Source organism: Somniosus microcephalus, chromosome 3 (assembly GCF_052327205.1).
Source record: "Somniosus microcephalus isolate GS21.2 chromosome 3, FLI_Smic_1.0, whole genome shotgun sequence".
Classification (NCBI taxonomy): domain Eukaryota; kingdom Metazoa; phylum Chordata; class Chondrichthyes; order Squaliformes; family Somniosidae; genus Somniosus; species Somniosus microcephalus.
The window spans coordinates 48,267,340-48,277,040 of NC_140989.1; positions in this window are offsets into that span (position 1 = coordinate 48,267,340).

Below are 9,701 nucleotides of genomic sequence, written 5' to 3' on the forward strand. Positions count from 1 at the left end.
CGGCTGAAAGAATACGGACTCAGAGTTTGTAAAGACAAATGTGACTTCTTTCAGTCTTCAGTTGAGTACCTGGGGCATGTGATTGATGCTACTGGCCTGCATAAGGCGCCGTCAAAGGTCAAGGCGATCGTGGAGGCCCCAGCACCCCAGAATGTGAGCCAGTTACGTTCATTTCTGGGGCTACTTAACTACTATGGGAAGTTTATTCCAGACTTAGCAACATTGCTGAAGCCGTTACATCAGTTGCTATGTCAAGGCAAAACATGGAAATGGACTGAACTGTGCAACGAAACTTTTGCCCAAGCAAAGAAAGCATTGCTGAAATCGGAGGTCCTGACACACTTCGACACAAAGCTACCGGTGCAGCTAGCATGTGATGAGTCACCATATGGTGTGGGAGCAGTCATATCCCACATCATGCCTTCTGGTGAAGAGAAACCTATCGCCTTCGCATCACGCACCTTGAACAAGGCCGAGAGTAACTATGCACAGATTGAGCGTGAGGCCTTGGGAATCGTTTTTGGAATTCGAAAATTTCATCAGTACCTGTTTGGGAGAAGGTTCACACTCCTGACAGACCACCGTCCATTGACTTAAATCTTCGGGCCCCACACCGGAATTCCATCTCTTGCTGCAAGCAAGATGCAAAGGTGGGCTTTACTGTTGTCAGGACACACATATGACATCAAATATCGCAAATCAGACTTGCACGGCAACGCAGACGGACTCTCAAGGCTACCCTTGCCTGTTACTCCCCCAGAGCCTCATCAGATAGACGTCTTCTACTTTAGACAAGTGGAGGGAGCACCTGTTACGGCAGTTCAGGTGCGAAGGTACACCGCAACGATCCAGCCCTGTCTGAGGTAATGGACGATGTCATTCGAGGGAGAGCTATCGGAGATTCTCCTAGTTTGAAACCTTAGTTTCAAAAAGAAATGAGCTCTCCATCCAGGCAGGTTGTCTTCTTTGGGGACACCGTGTCATCATTCCGCCACCTCTGAGGGAACCTATACTGCAACAACTTCATACAGGCCACAGTGAGATGGTTCGGATGAAGGAAATGGCAAGAAGCTACTTCTGGTGGCCAGGTCTCGATGGAAATATTGAGGAGAAAGCCAAAACATGTTCCCCATGTCAAAGGGTCTGGAATGTTCCACAGTTGGCAACCCTACACCCCTGGGATTGACCTGCAGAAGTGTGGCAGCGAGTACATGTGGACTTCGCCGGTCCTTTCGAAGAGAAGATGTTTATGGTGGTTGTGAACGCTCGTAGCAAGTGGCCGGAGGTCGCTGTGATGAGGTCTACCACGGCAGAGAAAACAATTGAGAAACTTGGTGAGATGTTCAGCCGTTATGGCTCACCGGAACAACTCGTAAGTGACAACGGTCCACAATTTGTATCACAGGAGTTTGCAACCTTCCTGCATGTGAATGGTGTCCAACACATCAGGTCTGTGCCCTATCATCCCTCTACTAACGGCCTGGCAGAAAGGTTCGTGCAAACTTTGAAGCACGCCTTGAAGGCATCGCAAGGTCAGGGCTCAATCCACCAACGTCTGAACAGCTTCCTGTTGTCCTACAGGAACGAGCCGCATGCCACAACCAAAACTTCCCCCACTTCGCTCATGATGAAGAGGCAGTTGCGGACAAGTTTTGACTTACTCAAACCTCCAAGGGCAGAACAGGTTGTCCATTGTCAACAACAAGCTCAAGTTGAAAAGAGAGAGAAAAGAGCCAAGGAGAGACGGTTTCACCCTGGAGAGCATGTCCTAGCTCGAAACTACAACACTGGACCGAAATGGGTTCCTGCTACGGTGATCGCGCAGACGGGCCCTGTGTCTTTCACGGTTGAGACTGTTGAGGACGTCGTCTGGAGAAGACACACAGATCAACTGTTGCTAGGAGCAGAGACAGCCACAGAGGTTCCAACGGCTGGTTGGCCTGAACTGTTTCCGGATGATACCGCAAACCAGCATCCTTTGCCACCGTGCTCTTCTCCAACACAGGAAGTCAAAGAGACTGTTCCACCTGTGCAAACTCCTGACTTTCGACTGACACAGGCACCTTCTCTATCTAGGCCTGTGTCAATGCCTACTGCTGTGGAAGCCAGCGATGACTGCCAGTATCCTGTCAGAGAGCGGCGGCCTCCAAGAGGCTTGGATCTGTAGGCTTAGTGACTTACCCACAAGACTGGGGCAGAATAAACCCCAGGGTAAAGTCAGGGTTTGAGGCAGTCCACATCTACCCTTGGTTAGTTGAGTGCATTGAAAGTAACTTACCTGTTGAGGAATAATGTGGACCTTTCATTTAAGAGGGGAGGAATATGTTATGTATTGTGTGTTCTCCTCCCACCTGCGGTGGCGCTGTCACAGCAGATAAATGGTTGGGTGTTGTCTTGGTTAAGTTTAGCTCTCTTTGTTCGGAACTCTCCAGAACTTTCCTTTCCTTCCTGAATAAAGCACTTCATGTTTGAATCTCTGAGTTCTGAGTTCTAATTGTGTCTAGGTAGAAAGGTACCGACACAACAAACTGGGGATTGGAGGGGGTGGGAGGTGGCGGTGGGGTGGGGTGGGGTGGGGTGGTAAGAAGAATGCCAGCATAGAATGGGGAGGAGGGGGAGTGGAAGCATGATTTGGGGGAGGGGAGAAAAGAGATAGATTCGGGGGGAGAGAAAAAGGATTGTGCCATCATGAACTGGTGGAAAAAAAGAGTACCAGCACGAGCTGTGCAGGGCAGAAGGAGAGTGCTAACATGGACAGTAGGGGAGGAGAACAGAGTACCAGCATGAACTGTGCAGGGAGGAAGGAGAGTGCTAACATGGACAGTAGGGGAGGAGAACAGAGTACCAGCATGAACTGTGCAGGGAGGAAGGAGAGTGCTAACATGGACAGTAGGGGAGGAGAGCAGAGTACCAGCATGAACTGTGCAGGGAGGAAGGAGAGTGCTAACATGGACAGTAGGGGAGGAGAGCAGAGTACCAGCATGAGCTGTGCAGGGAGGAAGGAGAGTGCTAACATGGACAGTAGGGGGGGAGAGCAGAGTACCAGCATGAACTGTGCAAGGAGGAAGGAGAGTGCTAACATGGACAGTAGGGGAGGAGAGCAGAGTACCAGCATGAACTGTGCAGGGAGGAAGGAGAGTGCTAACATGGACAGTAGGGGAGGAGAGCAGAGTACCAGCATGAACTGTGCAGGGAGGAAGGAGCGTGCTAACATGGACAGTAGGGGAGGAGAGCAGAGTACCAGCATGAACTGTGCAGGGCGGAAGGAGAGTGCTAACATGGACAGTAGGGGAGGAGAGCAGAGTACCAGCATGAACTGTGCAGGGCGGAAGGAGAGTGCTAACATGGACAGTAGGGGAGGAGAGCAGAGTACCAGCATGAACTGTGCAGAGAGGAAGGAGCGTGCTAACATGGACAGTAGGGGAGGAGAGCAGAGTACCAGCATGAACTGTGCAAGGATGAAGGAGAGTGCTAACATGGACAGTAGGGGAGGAGAGCAGAGTACCAGCACGAGCTGTGCAGGGAGGAAGGAGAGTGCTAACATGGACAGTAGGGGAGGAGAGCAGAGTACCAGCAGGAACTGTGCAGGGCGGAAGGAGAGTGCTAACATGGACAGTAGGGGAGGAGAGCAGGGCACCAGCACAAGCTGTGCAGGGAGGAAGGAGCGTGCTAACATGGACAGTAGGGGAGGAGAGCAGAGTACCAGCACGAGCTGTGCAGGGAGGAAGGAGAATGCTAGGTTGAACTAGGAAGACTTCAGTTTTTATGGTGTCTCTGTGAACTAGAATCTGACTGGTGCCTGTAGAGATGTCATGGTTTGTTTTCCCTGTAACATGGTCTAAATATAAGCTTAAACCCACTGGTTGCCATGAGACTGGCTAATCATATGAATAACTCCATTCTTTATCTTGCTGGAATGTGTAGGAACTTGTTGATATCAGAAAAAAAGAGTTCAGCAAATAGTTTTTAGCTGATTAGGAGTGGATATTTCAATCTATTTTTGGTTGTCCTTCAATAAAGATGATGAATAAAATGTGTCTTTACTTGACAATACAACATCAGTGTTCTTTGTTTTACCTAACTGTGCATATCAATAGATATTCCTGATTAATAGAAACATAGTACATTAACTTTACACTGCTCCTTAACCTATATCTATACGAGTTGATCTCCTGTGCCACTGCACATTGGCAGTCAAAACCAACTGTAGTCTTCAGGTGAAGTGGCATTAGAGGGTGGGGATAATTGGACCAGGGAGTATTTTGGTACTGCCTGCTCATTAACATCAGCGTGGTGGTGATTTTCTAGCGTAATGCTTTTTTTACAGCGCTAATCGTAGAAGGAGGCCATAGTTCGCCTCAGTCTCCCGCTTGCAGTGTAAGGGAACGGGGAAGAAAGGAGCGACCCAAAAAGTTGCCGTACGTGCTCCAAAATTATTAGCCGCCACCCGATGTTTGTCGACTTTTTAAATTTATTTATGATATGAATGCAGATAAAAGAGATCTTATCACAGATCATCTTTAATCGTTGCAATGGAGTTCACCAATTGACTGATTGGTAAAAACATATGGTCGATTCGCATTGTATAATTCATGAAGGCTCAATAATTACATGAAATTATTCTTCGGTAATACATATCCTGGAACATATGATGCTGGCTCATTACATATATTTCTCCATACAATAAACGAGTAACTGAAATGTCTATATTCCCTATTGTGTTGCAAAGACTGAGACGTGCGTGACTGCAAATATTGTTCCCAACAGTGAATCCTGTGATGTTCGCTCATTTATTAAAGAGTTTATGAAAAATACTCGTATAAGTATTTAATCTGAGAACAGATCCGGTAGCGTCTCATCATTAGGTTTAGTTATTCTTCTGTGCCTAATGGGGCCCGTTGATTATCTGGGCCTAGCTATCTGAAACCCAACTGCGAGTCCTGTCATATAATACAGTCTGAATCCACCACCACAGGTTGCAAATGTATTGCGATCATGTTTGGTTTTCAGTTTAGGCAGATGTAATTATACTATTGACCTGTATCAATAAATGGAATAACATTTAATTACCAAGAGCTGCATCAAGGGAAGTGGATGTGAATTTCACTGCAAGTGTTATGTTTTTTGCGGACGTTGAACAACAACTACTGTTTAGGTTCAATTGTTGAGTCGAGCATTGATAGGAAATGGGTGTGCTTTTGTTGAGGAGTGAAATTATTTACTGACCCACAAACACTGTAGGCCTCCTGGAAAGTTGCCAGAAAATACGAACCCCCGCGCCCCCTCACCCCCCACCTGCGCCCCCTCACCCCCCACCCACCCCCCCCCCCCCCGCCACCACCCCCAACTACTGAGGGACAAAAATTAAAGTTTAAAAGACGAACCTTAGCAAAGGAGGCGTTTAAAGTTCCGGCACCAATCTGAGAGTTTTTCCACTTGTCAGCCTCCATCCTCATATGTCCTGTCAGACTCCTCATGGCCATTAACACAGCTGAAGCACCTTTTAGTGGCAACAATCACTGGCATTAATTAGCGCGGGCGGCAATGTGAGAGGAGAACTCCAAAATGGATGAGCTGGCGTCAACTTGGCGTTGCATGCCAATTGATGTCACGCTCCAAATTATTAAAATACTCTCACCGATGGCAGGCAATGGCAGTGCTACCGACCTGCCAAAAATGGCGGCCACCGTGGCACCTGCCACCAGCTAGTGGAAGAGCGTCGGCCGCTGTTTTTTTGTCATTTCATGACGGTAACGGGTGGCACAAACCACCCGAATTTCTAGGCCACCACTACTGGTTCCTAGCTGTGACCCCTGAATTACCTTTCCTGACCCTCAAGCTAGCTGACATCTCAGCTGATTCTTTCTCCTCAAGTATCAAACCTCTCCCTTTCAAAAATGCTATCGTCAATTCCCTCCTTCAAAAAAGAACCCTCAAACCATCTGTCCTCCCCAACTACTATTCCATGCCCAACCTTCCTTTCTTCTGGTCCTTGAATGTGTCACTGCCTCCCAGCTCCCATAAGTCCTTGTTTAAACCTCTTCAGATGGCTTCTATTCTTCTCAAAGTATTGAAACAGCCCTAGGCAAAGTCACGAATGACATGCTCTGTGGCATGATGTCCCTCCTCGCCGCCTCAAGATTTTCATAGCGTTTGATACAGTTAACCACTGTAGATGCACAGGCTGCGATTGTATAGGTAGGAATGGAACCAGGCAGCTGGACAACAAAGGAAAGAAATTGAAGGAGGATACTACAACAACAACAACAACTTGTATTTATATAGTGCCGTTAATGTAGTAAAACGTCCCAAGGTGCTTCACAGGTGTGTTATAAGACAAAAATTTGACACCGAGCCACATAAGGAGAAATTAGGGCAGGTGACCAAAAGCTTGGTCAATGAAGTAGGTTTTAAGGAGCGTCTTAAAGGAGGAAAGAGAGGTAGAGAGTTGGGGAGGGTTAGGGAGGGAATTCCAGAGCTCAGGGCCTAGGCAGCTGAAGGCATGGCCACCAAAGGTTGAGCCATTATAATCAGGGATGCTCAAGAGGGCAGAATTAGAGGAGTACAGATATCTCGGGGGGTTGTGGGGCTGGAGGAGATTACAGAGATAGGGAACAGCGAGGCCATGGAGGAGATTTGAAAACAAAGATAAGAATTTTAAAATCGAGGCGTTGCTTAACTGGGAGCCAATGTAGGTCAGTGAGCATAAGGGTGATGGATGAATGGAACTTGGTGTGAGTTAGAACACGGGCAGCTGAGTTTTGGATGATCTCAAGTTTATGTAGGGTACACGTGGGAAGCCAGCCAGGATTGCGTTGGAATAGTCAAGTCTAGAGGTAACAAAGGCATGGATGAGGGTTTCAGCAGCAGACATTTCTTTCTTATTTACAGCCAGGTACAAGTTAAGTAGGTGACTCAGTGACTCAGTGACCTCCCTCTATGCAGTTGGCACCTGGTAGGGGGCATTCAGCCCTACATAGAGCCACTCTCCCACTGCACAACATTCAACCCTTCAATATCATTAGAAGCAGAGCTGCACACATGCTTCTGCGATGCCTTTGTGAATAATTAGTCTTTCTGTCACCACCACACCATTCTCTTTTATGACAACCTGGAGCCCTTAAGAGCTGCTGCTTTGCTGAACTTTGTGTTCCTTAGCTAACCGCTCTGGGCAGGTTTTCCATTTGCAGTAGCCTATTCAAATTAGGGGAGGCATAGTCCGCTCATTTAATCTGTCTATGTCCCTTTGTAACTTCCTGGTGCCATCTACACTATTATGTCAGTGTATGATTGAGACACGGACAGCAGGAGTTGAACAAAACAAGTCTTTACTGAAAGGAGTCAATCGGGAAACTGAAACTACAGAGGCTTACTAGCACCTTTTATACAGGGGTGGTCACTGCCGGTACTGCAGTCTGAGACCAGTTATTCTCTTAAAGGTACATACACAACAATTCCTCCCCTTTTAGATAAACAGTACATAACATTCATTTAACAACTAAATGATAACTAATTACAATCACAATTACGGTTGCTAGATACATTGGTTAAGTTTAAGCAATTATAAGTTCAGTCTTTGAGGAGGCTTCCTGATTCTGTCTGGATAACGCCTCTTTGGGGTATCAGGTTCCTCTGGCAAGGTTGAGTCAGGATCAATGTCATTGTTTGGTTCATCTGCTTCCAATATCACCGATTCTGCGGTAGCTGCAATTGGTACGTCGATTTCATTGCCAGGTGTATCAGATCGTGGTGTGGAGTTGACATTTTCCAGTGACTCTAGAATCTGGTCAGCATGGCGTCTTACAATGCTCTCTCCAACGTCCATGGTATACATGAGAGGTCCTTGCCGCGTACAAATCGTTCCTGGCTGCCATTTCTCAGTGCGGTAGTCCCGGGCCAAAACTGGTTGACCTATCTTAAAACTCCTGGTCGGCCTTTCATTCATATTCTGAAACTGCCTGTTCTCCACATCTCTTTGGACGTTTGGCTTAACCAAATCCAAGCGGCATCGTAGTCTTCGATTGAAGAACATCATGGCTGGAGTTTGGTTGGTAACCGCAAGTTGTCCATCTTGTGTTGCAGGGGTATATCTTCATTACACATTGCCTTGATAGCCTTCTTGAATGTTTGAACAAACCTCTCGGCCAATCCATTAGTGGCTGGATGATATGGGGCAGATGTGTAATGCTTAACACCATTGTTCTTTAAGAACCTCCGGAACTCTTCAAACACAAACTGTGGTCCATTGTCAGAGCAAATCTGTTCAGGCAGCCCATTCCTGGCGAATATGGTTCGTAAAACTGTGATAGTTTTTTCCGTGGTGGTTGAGGACATTTTTATTACCTCTGGCCACTTTGAATGTGCATCCACCGCAATTAAAAACATCGAGTCCATGAAGGGACCAGCAAACTCAATGTGCACCCTTTGCCATGGAGATGAGGGCCACTCCCGTGGATGTAGAGGAGCTTGTGGTGGGGCGTTTTGGACCTTCTGGCATCCTGCACAGCTCTTGGTCATCTCTTCGATTTCTCTATCGATTCCCGGCCACCACACAAACGCTCTGGCTAAGTTCTTCATTTTTACCCCACCCAGATGACCCTCATGAAGCTCATTGAGCACTCTATCCGTCAACTTAGGTGGAATTACTACTCTGGATCCACACATCAAGGTTCCTCTGCACACTGACAGCTGTTCTCTTCTCGGCGAGAATGCTGGCAGCAGTGGTTCGCCATGTGCTGGCCATCCCTTCACCGTTAAATCATAGACCCGTGATAGTGTCGGGTCATTCCGTGTTTCCTTTTCTATGTTTGCATTCGTCACAGGGAGACATTCGACTATGGTCGAGTGGAATAACTCCATTGGATCCACTGCAAGGTCTTCTTCTTCCACCGTCGGCAACGGTAGGCGTGACAATCCATCAGCATTCCCATGTTGTTTAGTTCCTTTGTACTCGATGTCATATTGGTGTGCCCCTAGGAAAAGGGACCACCTCTGCAGCCGTTGCGCTGTCATTATCGGTACGCCCTTCTGAGGGTTGAAAATGGAGACAAGAGGTTGATGATCGGTTAGTAGAGTAAATTTTTGACCGTGCAGGTAGTGATTGAACTTCTTCACCCCCCACACTAGGCTGAGGGCCTCTCTGTCAATCTGGGCGTAGTTACGCTCGGCTGAAGTTAACGAGCGTGACGCAAAAGCTATCGGCCTCTGAACCATCAAGGGATTTATGTGACAGTACCGCTCCAACACTGTAGGGAGACGCATCACACGCCAGTCTTATCGGTAGTGATGGGTTGTAGTGAGCCAATACTTCTCTTGAAGTGATCAGGCCTTTACGCTTCTGAAAGGCCCGCTTACATTCATCGCTCCATTTCCATGCTACTCCAGTTTGTAGCAGGGCGTTCAGTGGGTGCAGAATTGTGGACAAATTCGGCAAAAACTTATGGTAGTAATTCACCAATCCGAGGAATGACCTCAGTTGCAACACATTTTCAGGCGCTGGAGCCTTAACTACCACTTCAATTTTGTCAGGGGACTTATGTAACCCCTCTTCATCAATCACGTGGCCACAATACGATATTTGTTTCTTAAAAAACTCGCACTTGGGGCGATTGGCTCGTAGCACATGTTCTCTTAGTCTAGTGAGCACCTGCTCTAGGTTGGCAAGGTGTTCACTGTCATTTTAACCTGTCACTAGGATGTCG